Source organism: Zootoca vivipara, chromosome 1 (genome assembly GCF_965207765.1).
Source record: "Zootoca vivipara chromosome 1, rZooViv2.hap1.1, whole genome shotgun sequence".
Taxonomy (NCBI): domain Eukaryota; kingdom Metazoa; phylum Chordata; class Lepidosauria; order Squamata; family Lacertidae; genus Zootoca; species Zootoca vivipara.
Window position 1 is genome coordinate 124,232,540 of NC_142582.1, and position 19,491 is coordinate 124,252,030.

The 19,491-nt window shown below is 41.5% G+C and overlaps 1 protein-coding gene across 2 annotated transcripts in view; it reads right to left on the reverse strand.

Annotated features, from left to right (window-relative positions):
- Nucleotides 1-19,491, reverse strand: part of JAG2 (jagged canonical Notch ligand 2) — an 86,456-nt gene that overhangs the window by 64,559 nt on the left and 2,406 nt on the right. The window lies entirely within an intron of this gene.

The window sequence follows — 19,491 nt, forward strand, 5'->3', positions numbered from 1 at the left end:
AGACATAGACACTGATGCAACTCCATCAACTCTGCTGAGAGAGGAATTTAATTGGTCTCCCTTGAATGATTTCCATTCTAGCTTGTCTATCTCTATATACTCTACAGGAGCAGCCTATCACTGCACAGCCCTCACTTTGTAGTGGCACATCACAAGCCTGCATTTGCATGAAGTCAGGGAAGGGAAGCAAAAGAGAAGGAAGGTTGCACAGTAGTAGTGGATGTGACATGGAAGCAATAAGGGATGAAATGGTGGTTTAAAACAACAAGAAGGGTTTGAATAGACCAAAAGGCGAAGAACCCTGAGGGGTGCTTTAAAATAAAATTGCAAGGAGAAATAGCAGAGGTAGGTACAATACAGAAGCCAACTCCAAAAAGCTAGCACAACAAATTCTAAACTCCCTTCTTGCTGTACTCAAACCTTGTTTTAAACCACATTTTTCTCTCAATGTTCCCCTCTGCTTGCTCTACTCAAACCTTTACAGCTGCCACCCCCTTTCCCTCTCAGTTCCCCCAAATATTATTTTACTACTGTTACCATGTATTGTTTTCAATATGAAGCTCCATATTCAATTTAATCATTTAAAACACGGGTTATTACTAACAAGCTAGCACCCACATACAGTAGGACTTGCACTACATGCATATTTAACTTGTGTGATCACAGCTTAACACACTCTTGCTGGGTGACCTGCTGACATCGCACAGATTAAATGTGTGCAAGGAGGAGAGTTTAAAGCTCTGTATATTTCCTCCCACAGAAATAGCTTTTAAGCTCTCAGACTTGCTTCCCAGGCTCTGGGAAGGTCTCCTGATGGAGCCTCCCAGAGCCCATGCTTCCCAGAGCCTGGTAAGCAAGGTGGAGAGCTTAAATGGACAGTTCCAGGGTTGCTCTGACTATTAACTGCTGAAGCAGGAGGGCTGTAGAGTAGGAGAGGATACTGGCTTCATAAGTCAGTAAAAGGGTGGTGAGGAGTTACAATGTGTGAGAGGAAGAACATGCAGGATTGTTGATGGTCTATGTGTCTTCTTTGGCCATCACTCGTAGCCGAATAAGATTGTCTTCCATAAACACGGTTTTAACAATGAGTCCATAAGTGACTGTGGAGGCCAATTCTGGAACCACAATTCTGGTCTACATGTAAGAGGGGTTTCAAAAAAGGAGGTGGGGGAGAAGGCGGCATGGGTATGGGAATGAAGGTGAAAATGGGTCTACAGAATAGAAGGGAGAAGCTGGGGAGATTTCTTGATTTGGTGGACAATTCAGCAAGCAGTCTGGGGGAAGAGTCCCCTACTACAGTCATACCTTGGTTTAAGTATGCCTCAGTTTGAGTATTTTCAGTTTAAGTACTCCGTGGACCCGTCTGGAACGGTTTAATCCACTTTCCATTACTTTCAATGGGAAAGTTTGCTTCAGGTCAAGTATGCTTCAGTTTAAGTACTCTGCGGACCATCTGGAACAGATTCTGTCACTACAGGGACAGAAGGCAAAAGCTCCAGGCGCAGTCGGAGAGGCTCCTCTTTGCTTGAAATAGAGTTCTGCACACTCTGATCCTCACACAGATATTTAACAGATATTTTGTACAAAGTACGTTTACATTGTAAACTTAGCCAAAGCAAATTCCAAGTATGTAAGTTACTTGGCGAATAAATTACTATTCTATTCTATTCATCCACTTTCCATTACTTTCAATTGGAAAGTTCGCTTCAGGTTAAGTACAGACTTCCGGAACCAATTGTGTACTTAAACTGAGGTACCACTGTACATATAATAAAATTGTTAAGGGTGTCATCACCATGTAAGTTCACATGTCTGCTGACAGGTGGCACTGCAAACTACAGTGTGGTAGCAGCTCATTGACCTCCCTGCCAACTTTCCAACAGCTACACCCCAGTTCTGCTTTGCCACTGCTGACACCCACCACTTCTCTTTTCCTCACCTTCACTGGTGTGTGTGGGTGTGTTGGCGAGCTGTGCAGTAGCAGGCAGTGGTATTATACTGACTGCAATTACACAATGTGAAAGCAATTTATACTGACAAAACCCAGGGTTCCCTTGACTACAGAGTTATTGGGGAAAGGAGAGAATGGAGAAGAAAACACATACTGTATTCCAATATACAGCCCCATGCTTCCCTGCAGAGACTTCTGGAGATCAAAAGGTACTATCAGTTTATCAATATATACAGCGTATAAGCAGTGCCATAGTCTCAAGTGCCAGGTCTGACTAAGACCATATCCAGAATGTGTTATGGGAATACAGTGGTACCTCGGTTTAAGTACACAATTGGTTCCGGAAATCTGTACTTAACCTGAAGCGTACTTAACCTGAAGCGAACTTTCCCATTGAAAGTAATGGAAAGTGGATTAATCCATTCCAGACGGGTCCATGGAGTACTCAACCTGAAGCGTACTTAACCCAAAGTATGAGTGTCATTGGTTCTGGAAGTCCGTACTTAACCTGAAGCGTACTTAATCTGAAGCGAACTTTCCCATTGAAAGTAATGGAATGTGGATTAATCCGTTCCAGACGGGTCCGCGGAGTACTTAAACTGAAAGTACTCAAACCGAGGCGTACTTAAACCGAGGTATGATTGTAGCTGGTTCCTCACTGACAAAATGCTAGCCTTCCCCACAGTGTTCTTCATGGAAGAACCTTAGGGTGGAAAAGGCATTATCACCAAGACTAGATATGCCCAGAAGGCCTTGTGTGCAGCTGGGACAGGGCATTCACATACACACAGTGTGTCTCCCAAAGCAAATGTTCATTCCAGGCTTCAGATGGGTTATCTCTAAGACAGCAAAGTATCATCATGCCTGGAGATGAATGAATTTTTTTTTAAGGACTTGGCATGTGAGGTCTAGAACTATATTTAAGCTACTCATTACATTTAGGGACTGTTGATTTGTTTTTTGTTTTTCCAATCTTAAATTCAGCTCATTTTCACATAAATTCACAATTTAAAATGTGTTCGTGAAAATTAATCAGCATTTTAGTGCTAATTTCTCCTAATCTACACACCTGTATTCATTTTTCCTAATACAATACATTTCTGTATATTATTTTTTACTGTATATTGTTTTATCTACACTGCACCATAGTACATACATTTTTGTACACAATTAGTTGGCTGGGTAATCATATTGTAAAATTCAGAGATGTGAATTTTGGTGGATGGATGTAAGAACTGAATCAAATTTCTCCCCCATTCCTAGCTACTTTACTATGGACAAAAGTTCAGTGCCAGGCTTCATTCACTCCCGTTTTAATATACTGTAATGCTTTGCAGACTGAAATAATACCACATGTCACTCAAACAGTAATATATTCAGAATCACTTAACATTTGATAGTTCTTCGGTAGCAGCACAGCAGGACAGGGGATGAAACAATAGAGATCTACTGTTTCTGTATCTAACAAATCTTGTTCTACAATTCTGTAAGATCATTTCAATCTAATGCCTCCAACTAGGGCACCTTAAAAAAGGAAACCATCTGTTACTGCCAATGTAAGTTGCAGATCTATCCAGAATATTGAGTTACACGCATGCCATTTACTGTTACCATAAGCTGTTCTAACTTAGTTACATCTTCATTCAGAACACAGAACTAAAATACCACATGCATGCATGTACAAAAGAATTAAAATACTGGCAAACTCAAGTGTCAACATTTTACTCCTAGAACTAATAATTAAATAAATTTAGGTTCTAAAACATGTCTCAATAGTCCCTAAATTTGTTGATGGCTCGTAGGAATTTGAAAATGTTCCATTCCCGGTAATTCACATTTAAGGTGGACTCCTAAGCAAACTTAACCTATTTCAGTAGAGCTCAGTTCAATTAGGATTCACTTAGTGTAAAGAACTGGAATGCAGGTTGGATTCCAGTCTAGTCTACCAATGCCTGCTATTCTTGTCTCACTTCTACAATACCTTTAAAGCTACAAATGTTGACTACAAATGTTTTTATGTCACATATTATTTTTGTTTCTCAGTTCCTTCCATTCCTACTCCACTGCAGAAAGTGCCAATTCCAATGGGGTAACTACAATTGGTATTGAAAGATGGAGGGCACAAGGAGAAGGGGACGACAGAGGACGAGATGGTTGGGCAGTGTTCTTGAAGCTACCAACATGAGTCTGACCAAACTGCGGGAGGCAGTGAAAAACAGGAGTGCCTGGCGTGCTCTGGTCCATGGGGTCACAAAGAGTTGGACATGACTAAACAACAACAACTGGAACTGTATTATTGCTATATAGTGGGTGTGCATATGTGGAAGTGTTAAAACACCAAATTTACAGTAACAGTAAAGTAACAAGTTAACTTGGGCTGACCCTGTATGATGTGCCTTGCATGGCTCCATGTACCGTATTGGCCTGAATATAAGCCACACTCCCCCCCCCCCAAAAAAATTCCGACCATGAAAAGTTAAAGTGCAGCTTATATTTGCAACCTTACGGTATGCAGCCAGGAGTGAGGGGCAAACAGCGCCAGGAGCGTGGCAAAGCGGCGCCCGCCCCACGCGTTGTGCCCAATCCTCTCCAAGGCTGGGAAGAGAGAAAGCGAGGAAGGGGAACGCCGTGTGCCGCCATCACCACCACCCCGCTCCCAGTATGTAGCCAGGAGCAGCGAGGAAGGGAGTGACCTATATTTGGGTATTCTTTTTTTCTCCTCCTCTCCAATTTGAAAGGTGTGGCTTATATTCAGGTACGGCTTATATTCGGGCCAATAAGGTACTCTAAACCAGGCTTCCTCAAACTCGGCCCTCCAGATGTTTGTGGCCTACAACTCCCATGATCCCTAGCTAGCAGGACCAGTGGTCAGGGATGATGGGAATTGTAGTCTCAAAAAACATCTGGAGGGCTGAGGTTGAGGAAGCCTGCTCTAAACAGAAAGGACAAAAGATGATGTTAACTGAGGGGGATGGGAAACAATGGATAAGCAAACAGATGGGACAATTGAAGTCAGTAGTTTCTTGGTATGTGGCAGGATGAAGTAAAGCCAGGAAGAACATCACATAATTTAGAAGAGGTATGGGCGCTGAATGTACATATTTCTAAATCACAGGGAAGAAATTACAAGAGATGAAGATTAAGGCAACTTTGCACTTCCCACAGCATGCCAAATTACATGTACACAGCTATGTCCCACAGCAGATGTGTGTTTCCCATTTGTTTGCTGCAGAAAAACACCAGTATGCACACAGTAGTTTATCTCCTCACAGTCTGCTTTTCACAGGTATTTCTAGGCTGGGCTCAGATGGACAAGAGTGTTATCAATCTGCAGGGCAAAGACTTGGCTCCCTTTTAACCATATAATCTAACTGGTCTGCTGAAATCATGGTTCAGTTGGACAGACACTAAAGCTCACTTGATAAGCTCCACTGAAATCAGTGGGATTCTACAATATGCACAGAGCCACTAAATATCATTTTAATAGCATGCCTGAACATACTTTGGATTCCCCGTTTATTTTCCTCTACATGTCCTCTCAGTGATGGATCAGAGCAGCCCCCACTCACAGATCAAGACTATGGTGCAAGAGGAGGGAGGAAAGAAGTTTGATTGTTCTCCATCCCATTTTCCAGCTTAAAGTCTCTTTTTCCATAACTATCGGAAGGATCATCTCCAGCAGGAAAGTGGCATGTGCAGGATTGAACATTGAGCATTATTGGGGGAAAAGACACCATTTCAGTTCTGTAGTTTCTGCATCAGCAGAAATTCAGAATTTTAAAATTTAGCACCTCAATTTCTAACTCTTAACTCAAGACCTTTCCTAGATTTTGCAAGTTATGTTATAAAAAAACAGTGAACATTAAATACTAAGGCTCCAGAATCAGTATTAAAGAACAGAGGTTCATATTTCAGAAAGATATGTAAAGCGACCTAAAACATGCAAATCTAGGTGCATGCTTAGATATGAAGCAAGCTACGAGCCAGCAAGAGAGCTAAAGTCTTCAGAGAGCAAGCTCATGCCTCTGGCCAGACAACACATAACTGGTTACTCTAGAGACTATTCATCAGTTTCTTAGCAACCTCCCCATGAAGCAAGCCTAAGTTTATAATTTAGTTATCAGTCCTCCAACATGATCTTTCCAGTTAAAAGAAGATTTAGTATTAAGAGTTTTATTCATTGAGCCAAAGGCTCAAAAACACAGGTCTAGTTCACACATCACCTTAAACCAGGGTTACAATTAAACTGTCATTTAAGTATGAACACAGAGCATACATGCAGGAAGTACGAAATTGCCGGTGCTTCACTTATTCCCTCTCCTGCTGGGAAACAAGCCCTGGTTAGGTTTAGCATTATGTCCAAACCCAGGCTTGTGATTTATTTCGTGGAAAGCCAATATGAGACTTTGGACAATGATGGTTTGTTTGGAGAGAAACTGAGCCTGGAGATTCAGACAAAATGTTCAACTAGATTATAGCTCGTTTCCCAGTAGCAGTTGAGTGAAACTTCCATAATTTCAGCAGTGTGCATGAACACATTGTACTGTACATTCACATTTAAAACATGTGAACTATGTATGAATGAGGTCAGGTTATTCCCAGCACCTATACCTAGCAGCTAGTAGGTCGGTTAAAAGGTTACAGAATTTTAATGATGAAGCACACTAACAAACCCTTCAAAGTTTTTAAGTACATTCCTTTAGACGAGTTCATATTCCATTTCACTATGTCATGTGCATACACAAACCCCAGGATAAGTTTTAGGCATGGGTAGTAGCAACAATCAGCGAGTGGCGCTGTGGGTTAAACCACTGAGCCTAGGGCTTGCCGATCAGAAGGTCGGTGGTTCAAATCCCTGCGACGGGGTGAGCTCCCGTTGCTCAGTCCCAGCTCCTGCCAACCTAGCAGTTTGAAAGCACACCAGTGCAAGTAGATAAATAGGTACCGCTCCAAGCGGGAAGGTAAACGGCGTTTCCGTGTGCTGCTCTGGTTCGCCAGAAGCGGCTTAGTCATGGTGGCCACATGACCTGGAAGCTGAACGCCAGCTCCCTCAGCCAATAACATGAGATGGCCATCGCAACCCCAGAGTCGGTCACGACTGGACCTAATGGTCAGGGGTCCCGTTACCTTAGTAGCAACAATGCAGTGAATATTTCATGGAAATATGACTAACTGTTAATGAATTGTTAAGTGACAGTGCAGCAACCTCTTCACCACAGCAGCTCATTGAGTGAGTGATATGTCTTCATATCCAACTGTACTATCCACATATACTGCGATTTACGGGGTTAACTGCAAGCAGCTGACCAGAATCCAGCCACATTCACATGATCCATGACTTAACAAGAGCTATTCAGTTAGACACTGTAGATTCCCAACTTGGATATTGATGGCAAACATTCAAATTGGATAGTAAAATATGTCACACATGCAGTCAGAGCAATACCTGCAAACCAGAACTACTACCTGCCAAATTCCAGGACAATGCAAGACTATGGGGAGAGGGGATAGTAAGTCAAGACTTTGTGGACTCCTACAGATTTCAGCTAGCTAATAATTAGTTAGAGCCTCAAAGCATACTTCATGGTCTTAGAACAGCTCCAAAATACAACCAACAGCAGAAAACAGGGTGAACATCTTTAAAACAATTAAAGTTCCAAGTTAGCAACCAAAACAAGGCTACAGGTTGTAAGTTTCATAGCTGAGACTATTAATATTTAAGGCAGATGTTTACTAAAACAAGACACTAATTGAGGGGGCCTGCTAGTAATGTTTTCTCCATGGTCTAAGCAAACAGAGAATAAAAAAAGTGTGGAAGGCAAGTCTTATTGCATGATGTACATTAAAAACTCTGACAAAAACCCTCTTTCATATGCCAATGAAGTTTATAATCCTACCCATACACAGATACTTTGATACTATATTGGCCTCTGTACATCTAATGAAGAGAGTATATTAGCAAGAGTTCTAATCATTGAGAAGAAAGCAAACAACATTATAAATATGAATGGCCATTAGATTCACGTAATAGTATTCCAATTAATTATTTCTACCCAAAGTGTCTGTTAAAGTAATGTGTGATGCAAAGACAAAGTGCACAATGAGCTTTCTATTAGAAAGGTGTCTCTAGTAACTTGTTAATTTGCAAACAAATTATGAGTCCAGGTTTACTTGCCATAATGTGCGCTGCTTAGAACTTCAATTTTAACTTCATCCACTATTTTGTGCTCATTCTAATTGGATTCTGTCTTGTTTTGTGTTCTGCTATTATAAATACTAGAGTCATTTTCCAAACTTGAGTACAGTAGACTCACAACTTGTGCAGACATTATGTTCTGGGGTACCGAGCATAAACCCCAAACCACGTCTATTCAGAACAACCCTGGAACCGCCTTCACGTGACCATCCCTATCTTTCTGCAGCCGACACGCTGAGCAGACCATGCCTACCAAGCAAGGCAGGAAAACCCATCAAGGAAAGAGCTTTTAAGCTCTCTGCCCTGCATGTGTTTAATTTGTGAGGTGTCAACTGGCCAGCCACCAAGCGCCTAAAGTCGCAATTGTGCAAGTTAAAGGCACACAAGTTGCAGGTCTATTGCATATCACTCTTCACACATCTTCAGATCATTTTGCATAATCTGACCCTAGTCCTCCAATTTCTTCCGCCTACATGATGCTGTCTTGTACTGCAGCACACCTTTGGTCCATCTAACTCAGTAGTATCTACTCTGATAGCAACTCAGGTCCCAGGAAGTTTCTCCAGCTGCATTTCTAAAATCTAGAATGTGAAATTGTGTGCTCTTTTCATCAACTTAAACCACCTTAAATTCCCAACCGATTTTAAATCATCACTGCTTCCTGGGGGAGTGAGTTCCATAGTTTGACTAAATGCTGCATGAAGCACTTTCTTTTCAATATCTCATATCTTCTAACATGAGAACATTGGATATCCATGAATTTTAGTGCTGTGAGAAAGGGAGACTTCTCTCTCTCTCTCTCTCTCTCTCTCTCTCTCTCTCTCTCTCTCTCTCTCCCCACTTTCTCCATGTAAGGCATAATTTTATAAACTTCTCTGTCATGTTGCCTCATACTCGCTTTTTCTCTAAACTAAGAAGTCCCAAGCGCTGCAACCTTCCTTCATAACGGAGTTCCTCCATTCCCTTGATCACTTTAGTTGCGCTTTCATATTTCTGAACCTTTCCCACCCAACTCTACAATATCCTTTTCGAGGTGAGACGACCTGAATTGCATACAGTAGTCCAAATAAAGTCACACCATAAATTTGTATAGTATAATGGCATTGCAATATTGGCGCACTGGCAATCCAAAGTCAAAATTTTAATTGAATACTGCTCAAGTTTTGCTCAGAAAAGATCCACTGAAATTAATGAACATGATTAAGTGAGGTCCTTTAATTTCAATAGTAAAACATTTGTTAAATACCACCCCTTATCTTTGCCATCAACTCAACAGGGGGCCTTTGGTAAGTCACCAATGCTCTGTTAGTGTATGAACACACGTCTATTATTGGGATTAATAATGGCCTACCCTACAAATATATATACACTATTAGTTCTCTCTACTGTTTACCCCTGCCTCTGTTTCTCTGTTGCATCTATTTTTAGACTGTAACCCCCCCGGGGTAGTATAATGCCCTAAGGTGGCACTACATAAACATTATATAATGCAGAACAACTCAAACAGTTGCATGGATTTAACACATATTTATATGGTGCAGTTTAATCTATTTAATTTACAGTAGCACAAAGTAGAAGTCATAAAGTCCAACTGAATCTGCTTTGTAGTCACATGTAGATAGTGTACTTCTGTATTCACTAAACTTTACAAAGAAAAGCAGTTAGAAATCCAAACACTGGCCATAAAGCACACCCTTTGATCTTACAGAAGTGTGGATACCAGACAACATTTTTTAAAGATGTACGGTATCATAGGGAAATCTAACCATAACCATGCCAAGGCAAGTAAAGAAGCCAGAAATATCCAAATAGGGTATGGCCAGGAAAAACACAGATGGGGTGGCACACATCAGAAACCCAGTGCATATAGAGCAAAGAAGGCGATCTAAAAAATCCAAATATGTTCACCCACCATGGTCTAGATTCTTCAGGAACAAAACTAATGGCAAACAGTAACTTGTAAAGATGTAAAGCATACTGGTGCTCTTTTTTTTACCACCCGAACTCAACAGGAAGCTTCCATCATCAATTCAGCGTACAAATGTAATGACACACATTCCCATGTTATTATGTTCTTGAGTTTATGCATGAAGGGGAGGGGGCATTGACTGCCTAGCAGATCTCCATTTACAGGAAATGGCCTGTGGACAAAAAAAAAAGTCTATTCCATGCAAGAGAAGGAGCTTCAGTGAATCTAGACGTGATGTAGATGTGCCCAGTAAGCAGCCACAAATCTCAACCACAAACTAGAAGCTTTGTCTTCTGAAACTGCAGATGTGCAGGACCAGCTGTTGTTTCTCTATCTGGCAAAGATACTTTACACATGCTTGAACAAGTTCCAGGATTTCTGAATTGCCTTTGACCTGTCTAGAGCAGCCAGTTTTTGTTTATTGATACTGAATAACATTAAGTGACTTAAGCAGACGGCTCTTTATACAACTGATGGCTGATTTACTCAGATTCTTTTCATTACAATTTAGTATCTTAATGTACCTTCCCACACTTCACCTTGCTTATGTACTGATGTCTCAAATGCTCATCCTCGTCACCACCAACCCTTGCCCCTTCTTTCATCAATACCAGAACCTCTTTATTTTAATGTGTCGATTTTCTGCATGTACACAATCCTACCTGGATCCTATGTACACTGGATACATGTACACAATCCTACCTGGATCCTACTGGATCTTAGTAAGGTGTTGCAAATGTCTCCATACTCTTCTGACATAATTCAGCTTATTGGTGTATGCTTTTAAAAGTTACATTTTCCAAAAACCTGAAAGCAGTACAAGGATGAGGGTTAAATCTCCCCTACACGCGCCCTTCAATGAAGACGCATCAGAAGACTCCTACTTGAAATCTAGAAACAAATGGGAAACTTCAGGGAGGAAATGAAGTAACTTCTGTGATACTGGAAGCCACTAAGTTCAGCAAGAGGACGCAAGCATAAGCACCATACTGTTCCCACTTAAAAGGATGTCACTAGTGCCCATGTTGAGAGTTGCAATTTATTTAATCCCTTCCTTTGTACCCCCATCTTTCATTCCTATGCAGAAGAGTCCATTTTCTAATTTCCAGAACACCTTTAACTACAACAGCATATCCAATTGCCATGTTACAATGAGGAGTTGCCTGCTGCAACGAAAACGGAAACTTAGGAAAAGCTCAATTATCCCTACTTATTATTGGAAGGAGAGAACGTGTTCCTATTTTGAAAAGAAGCCACCAGGCAGCTAAAGAAATTTAGATGCTTACATAAACAACCATCACCACCACATCCATCCAGGGAAAACATGCAAATCTGTTACTTAAAACATGAGCTCCTACTGAAAGAGTTCTGTGTTCAGATTCACACAACTCCAATGGATGCTCCATTACTCCAAGCTGCAACAAGAATTTTACTACGTGGATACGACTTGCAAAAGTCATATTTATAGACCATGTGTGTCATATTCTCATAGACCTGTGGTTCTCTCATACCAAGCCCTATCCATGTGCAAAAGTTATCTCTTATTAAGTGATCTTTTGAGATGAGTCATGGAAGAGTTAGCAATATGGAACATTCATGCTCTTTTCCTTCACTGAAATTCATTATCATGATTCTGATGGTTTTAAACATAAATGATAATGAATATGTGATCACAAAAGGTAAGTTAAAGCCTCCAGATATTTTCAATTTCTATGCACTTTTTAGGAATCTATAAGCTGTGAAGAATCCACAAATGTGAAATTATAGTCTTAAAAAGGACTCAGTTTTGCTGGTGAAATCTACTCTTTGTGATGCACAGAATACAAATGTTTATCTTCTTAATTTAAGGTCTTTTCAAAGAGCTGCAATAAAGCCAGTTTAAAATTGGGGGCTAAACAGCTCTTTTATCAATTTCCCCCTTGATTTCAAATGGAATATTTAGCAGTGCTGAAGTTGGAAAGCAACAGTCCACATTCATTTAAGAGAACTGCTAAAGTGCATAGAAAGTTGACATTTGGTTCCCATGTAGTTGAGACACATTAGCCAAGCTTGAAGACTGAGAAATCTAGCAGTCAAAGGACTCTGAACATAAAGTTTCTCACAGGCTAGTAGAAACCCAGCCAAAGCACATCTGAGACAGGGTATTTGGTGAGGGAATACTGCTGCCCCACCACCTATTTGAATTTTCAAGGGAGAGATTGCAGCAGCTAGAAAAAGAGGGCAATGGCTTATAGAAGATTTGAAAAAGTAGTATGCAATCAGAAGATTTTGTCATCAGATAAGTAAATAGAAAAAGGGTTCACAGCTCAGACACCCTCCGACTGGTAATAACAGCCAGGAGAAAAATACTCTAGGAATAAAAAAGGGAAGAAAAAGGAAAAATGAATACTATATAGCCGTGCCTGTGAGCCAAATTAGACCTAGGTCCCAATCTGGCCCATAATAAAGTTTCCCCTAAACCATGTCCATCTGCACACACTTGATGCTGAACCAAAGCCAGCAATTGAAATGATCTTCCTTTGCAGGCATGGCTCTATCATACCACTAAGGAAAAATGTTAATTTGGGTCGTCATTGTGATGTCATGTGATTGATAGGTGCCCACTTGTCTAAATGACCCAAGAGAGGTGCAGACCCAAACTATTCTATGGCCCATTTCTATTAACTGTAATGCAATGCATCTAGAAAGACTTCACAAAAGAGTTATTACTCATCAGAATGAAAGTACAAGGCAATCATGAATGGAAGGCCAATCAGAGGTTACCGGTAAGTAAAAGCCATAAAAGACAGTAAATCCAATCTTAAGATTTTATCAGGAAAGATAGTGATAATTAATATTGCTGTACACAATACCAGTGAAGTTTTGTTTATCGTAGTACAGTACACAGAATATTGGTCTCCTTTATTTTGCACACTAGAGAAGGTTCCCCTTTTCACCCCACCATCCTCTCTCATGTCAAATTACCTGACAACTTGTAAAATGCTACCTCCACCTCCCTTTGCATCGCATCATGCTGCTGGCTTGAGTCATGTGGCTTTGTTAAAACTTATCCCTTGCCCCTTAGGCACCTCTGGCTTTGTGCCCCTTCATCTTCCCTGCACTCTGTTAGCATCACGTTAACCTGAGTCAGAGGATGTGTTCTATTGTATGGATGATCTAAGAGGAATGTGCAGGCTTGAAGAAACCTGTTAAATGGAACAAGACACAAGATCGTTTCTGACCTTTACAAGAGTAAGCCTTGGAATTTTACAGTACTAAAAGCCAAGTGCTCCAAGGGTTCTCTTGAGCAACCCTTTACTTGTCCTTGATAACAATACAAATGCTGGATGTATCCCTTGCAAAAAGGGTATCTAATGATAAGGGTAATTCAAATTATTGGTGATATATCAGACCCCCCTGAATTATGAACACCAACTCAAATACAGGTAATACCAAATAGAACATGCCCTTAAGATTAAGAGGTTCCTCTCAATAAGGAAGGATGTTAAAAGCCAAATTACACAAAGTAAAGGATAAACAACCCTAATTAAGTGCTGGTATCAGGCAGCATGTCATTTACTGGTTGCTATAGCAACTTTTATTCAAGTATAATTTGTGAAGATCTTGACAGCATTTTTTTAAAAAAATGCATGCCCTAGCAATTGAGGTCCAGAAATTCCCAGAAAACTCTTTGCCTGTCAAGTATGGAACTAACTTAAAAGGAGATTGCATCGTAGCCATTCAGTAAAGTTCTGTGCCAACTATGAAACCAGAAGCCATGTAGATGGCTTTCAAACTATATAAGCCATTTGCAGGACCATTAACTTCACTTGAAAAGTTTATGAAAGCCAAGAAAATAAAAAGCATAAAGCTTTGGTTTTAGATCAAGTCACATTTAAACCATAGTAAACCAACAGTGTGGTGTTCTAAGAGCCGGTTTTAGTCATTTGCTTATCTAACCGTTTGTCCACAGTGTTTGTGTAGTAGCTAATAAAGTGTCAATTAAAGCTAAAGCTTTTTAAGCAAGAAAACTTTATACGAAGTTTAGGGCATGGAGTATGGAAGAGCGGTAATGAAAGGACAGCTGCATATACAAACCACACCTGACTCACTCTAAAAAATGTTCCCCAAGGTAGCAGTCTAAGAACTTCTAAAGAGATTAAGATGTTTCAACAGCTAAAGGCTTTGGATTTATGACAACGGAAAAAGAGCACACCATCACCAACAGTGCAACATAAAGAATGTTTACTTATAAATTCCGCTGAATCCATGGGATTTTTAGGATTGCAATTTAAGTGAAGTAAGAAGTTAGGTCCCCCAAGGATCACTGCAGTATTGGGACATGCGCTTTTAAACTTGCACATAAATTATCTAAAGGTGCCAACAGCACCAGATTGCTCAGGGCTGTAAAACAGAAATGAATTGCAAGGAGCCAGGACTACATTTGCCATCATCCCTGACTACTGGCCCTACTCACTAGGGCTGATAGAAGTTCTAAGTACAATCTGAATAGCTGAGTGTTAACTGTTCTAGATACTGTACGTAACTTGGGAGCCTGACCCTGATGTATTATCTCTGAAGGAAGTGTCACTTGGGAACTTATCCTTAAGTAAATCTGCATGGAATGACAGCCCCGAAGATTGCAAACACATTTCAGACATAATAAAACCCTTTTAGTAAGCCTACTGAGTAACTCACCTACAAATATAATGGTGTCTTGCCAACTTATACCCATGTAAATTATTTTGTAGCATACCAACAGCCTGGAGGACAGGAGAAGGAAAGAACTGGGAAGCAATATGCCTGGTTGAATGCATTATACTTTTTACAGGTGACCAGGCAAGTGGTGATTTACAAGCCAGGATTAAGATAAAAATGTGTGCTTTAGATAGATTAACTGGGATAGTTTTAGCATCAGAGCAGAGGGTAGGCTCTCTCTATCCAAGCTGAAGGAGTTTTCTTTAGCTAGCTGCACCTTGCAAGAATTAAATGCTGTTCTATACCACTCTGTTGACTAGACCTACAACCATAAATGTAGCACTGGTCTCTTTGAAATCAAATAGGGGTAAGATCAAAGGGTAGAAGGTATACATCAAATGTTTAGGAATAAGTGTTTCTGCAACATTATGCACAAGGAAACAGAAGATCCAAAGGCAGTTTCAATATTTCTTATTGAATTACAAAGAATAAAGGGAACAAAACTCAGAAATCATACAAGAAGTGCAGTAGCTGCTATAATAATACACCGGTTTTCCCAGAGTAGTCCAAAGAGATTGAGTCTCTGGTCTCTGAGAGGCTGCCTGTTCTGTACTCATTTATCTGCAATAGCTGTAGTCATAGTCAACACAGACCAAGCGACAAATATAACTTTAATGGCTAAATGTTAATATAAACAAACACAAATATGGAAACCAGTTGCATTTAGAGCTCTAAGGAACCCCTCAACTGCTTAACAGTGGCAACCCCCTCCTGCAAGTTCTCCAGGAATTCAACAGCACTTGGGAAAGGTATTTCCTTTTCATGCCAGCATTGCAGAAATGTTGAGGCTTGTGGTGCAGTCCAAGCCTTGACGGAAGAGAAATCCATGCCACTTAGTGCCTACTGGAAAGCACTGCAAGAGGTGAAAACACACCCCATGCCCTCTGTGAGATCAGAAAATTTGGGAAGATGAGCAACTGGGCTTGTTTCCATTTCAGCAGGGCTGAAACAGAAGCAACATGAGACTGCACCTCTCCTCACCTGAATCACCTTGCAAAAGAGGACTCATGGTGGGGGCTGTTGGAGATCATGAATTAGGGCACTCTTATTATTATTTATTGAATTTATATACCACCCTATACCTGGAGGTCTCAGTAAAAGTTGTAGTTCTGTTAAAAGTCCTCAAAAATACAGAGGAGGAGCAAAGTTAGATTGGACAAACAAGACATTTTCACCACTTTGAAATATTCAGGTACATATATCGACAAAGACACAACACTTCTAAACAACACACTTCTCTTTCGATGCTAAATTCATCCTAGACCCGATGAGCATGACATCCTGTGGCACTTACATAATCAAAGTGTGCAGGTACAAGAGTGCAAATCACATGCTCTGATTTCTGACTGAGCTTAATCTTCAATGGGCTATTACAGGAGAGTACTGGTGCATTCCAAGACACAAACACAGTTAATACGTACAGGATATCAGCAAGACAACAGGTATGCTTAAGGTTCTGGGATATTTCTTGAGAATGTGCAGAAACTAACTGCAGTGCAAAGGTATTCCATAGAGCTGTAGAGGTATAGCTATATTCCTGTTTACTGCTTATAAACAGTGTGGATAGGTGAAGCCAAGACTAAGGAAGATGATCTCAGAAATTCTTAACCTATGCCTGTCTTACAATATGATGGGACTTTGCCGAGTGTGGGAATAAGGAGCTTTCTCGGTGGGAATATTTGCTTCCCCCACCCCTGGCTACATGAACTCCCCCCATGAGAGGCATGAGGGGTACATGTTCAGTCTCTTGACCGAACTCCAGCTTCTTAAAATTCGTAAGGGCATGTATGGCACACAGTGGATTTAGCAATTCTACTAACGCAGCAGGGAACCTAACAGGTTTTCATCACATTCACACAACTGTATTCGACAGAATAGAACTGCTAGGATGCATACCATCTATTTTGGTTTATTAGAAATGGCAATAACTCCTGGCAATGGAAGCGCTATCCCACATAAAGACCTGGATTTCCCATTAATTTGAAAACTGTACTCTTTGTTTTTAGCAATCAATTATGAAGATTCTGAATCGCTTTCTGGTATCATTAAGTATCCCCTGCTGAGAATATGAAGGCCAGCCACGAGTCTTATTCAACCAGGTACCCTTTAAAGAGAATGACTATGGCAATCATAAAATGAATACCAGCAACATATATTTGGGTAGGAGACGGATATTGGATTGCGCTGCTCTCAATCAACTGCATGTTTGTCCAGAGGATTGCCACAAGACTGAGCAAGTTACTACATACACTCTGCTGAATACAGAAGGTGGCATGGTCTGTACTTGCTAGCGCTGAAACGACTCAATACACAATCCTTTCTTCAGATTTCTAAGCTCAGAGCCCAGCCCCTAACAAACAGCATTACTACTGGAATTTATATACCATCTTTCTTTTCAAGAAGAAATACAGAGGTGGTTTGCAAACATATAAAAGCCAACTTGGAAAAATACAGCTGCCCATAATTAAGATGCATAATAATGAGCATGTGCAAGACATAAAACATCCATCATTAAAATGTATAATATGCCCATTAAAACAGTTTAACAATTAAAACAGAAAATAGAACTATTAGAACACTGCTTGCCATCAAGTTTCTTCCACAACACTTAGTTGCCTAACTCCGAACCCCAGAGTCTGCAAAGCAAATTCTCATAGTAACAGAACATACTTCTACAGTATCTAGAAGCATGAAAAAGTTGTGTTCCAATATATACAAAACCATCTACCAGTCTGTCTTTGGCAGCTGAGCTTACTGCTAACAGTTATGTACTATAAGAGTCCAGAGGAATCCATTCCAGAGCTCTTCTAAAGATCAACCACCATGTTTTAGACAACTCCTTTTCGTAGCACACAGGACACACCTTGTTCTATTACCTGCTACTGTGGAGTTGCGATGTCATCCTGTGGACACAGCAAGAGAAGACCAAGCTACATGACTACCAGTATTTCCTTGGGTCTATTTGACTGACACATGTTTGCACCAGCTGATGAGAAAAGGACTATCACACAGCTGTTGAAAGGCTGAAAATGTCGATGAAAAAACCCCCATACAGTTGCTCTGTACTTGATATGCGGACTTTTGGTGGAAGACACAGTAAATCTCCGAGTCGCACATGAACAACGCTTACTAATATTTTAGCCCCACTTTCCTTCAATTGTGGAACCCAAGGTTGTGTCCATGTGGTATTGACCAGGCCCAAACCTGCCTCAGCAAGTTGGTGGCCTCATGAGCTTTCACATGGTCTGCCCATTTAGACCAGATAGAGATTTAAAAGGGGACACAATTTTATAAACACAAAATAAAATATGCCAAACTTCTACCTCCAAAATTCTGGTAATTTAATGGCGAAAACTTCAAAGTTCACCGGATCAGAATAACCTCTCTTAATCACACACCATGGCAATAATAGCAGCTGTTTGACTGAAGGATGTTTTCTGTCAGTCACAGGCCTCTGACAGGAAGAAATTGGGGGGGGGCACCCCAGCTGTGTGCATATGGATAAACTTAGCAGATCCAATCCAGGCTTAAGATAAATAAAAAGGAGACCTGCAGCCTCAGACAAATTCTCAGGTCGCATCCTCCACCTGCCACCCAACGTCTGAAGAAAGCGAGCTTCTCGCAGTCGTTTCAGACACAATTCACTCTGCACTTGCTCAGAGACACCAGGCCTGCGTGCGACTAACAGCCCTAAGTCTGTCAGTAGCGTGTCAATGTCAACAGGTTCACCCCACCCCAAGTTTACATTTGTAGGTCACCACACTGCGCCATGACCTCACTCTCTGCTTGCTCCTATTAAAAAAAAAAATTCAGAAGGCAGGGGCAGCTGCATGTGGTTTTCATGGGCAAAAGTTCAAACTTTGGGCATGGAGGGATGCATTTTGGAAAGACCCCAAGTTGAGAAGAGATGCCTTGCCCTCTCCGCGGAATTCCTCCCTCAGAGAAGTGCGCCCTACTGCGACGCGCACTACTTGAACCCAGAGCCTGCGAGGGGGAGGAGGAGGAGAGGGAGGGAGAGAGAGAGGAGGGAGAAGCTGGCGGCTCCCTCTCGCGCCCTCCCCGCTCCAACGGTCGCTGCCGAGGCGCGCGCCAGGCGGGCGAGCCATTCCCGCCACGCCCCCGCCCTCCCCGCCAGGTCTGGTCCCAGGAGCCAAGCCGCTCGCGCCCTAAGCGAGCAGCAGCACGCGCGCCCCGCGCTTCCCCGTAGCCCGGGGCTAAAGCGCAGCTGCTTTGCACTGCGAAACCGCCGCCGCCGCCGCCTCTTTCCACGCCCTGCCGGCACACTTTTCCACACACACACCCGCCCTAATGTTCTCTAGGCATTGCATTGAGAGAGCGGGATGGAGTTGTGCATTTTACATACGCATGTATTCTATGTAATTAAACTGCACGAGCGCAAGGCTGGCCGCACGCGCCCCCTGCTGGAGAAGGTACCATTTTATTTTATTTTTATTTTGCAAAATACATACACGCCCCATTTTGGGGGGACAGCGGGCGGGAATTGCTTACAGCATTCCCCTCCCCTTTTTTTAAAGAAAACAAATTAACTAACGAGTTCGCAGCAGCAGCAGCGCCTTGTGCCTCGAACACCCAAGGGTGTGGATCAAAGCCCATGCAAGCCAACAGCACCTTCGCATC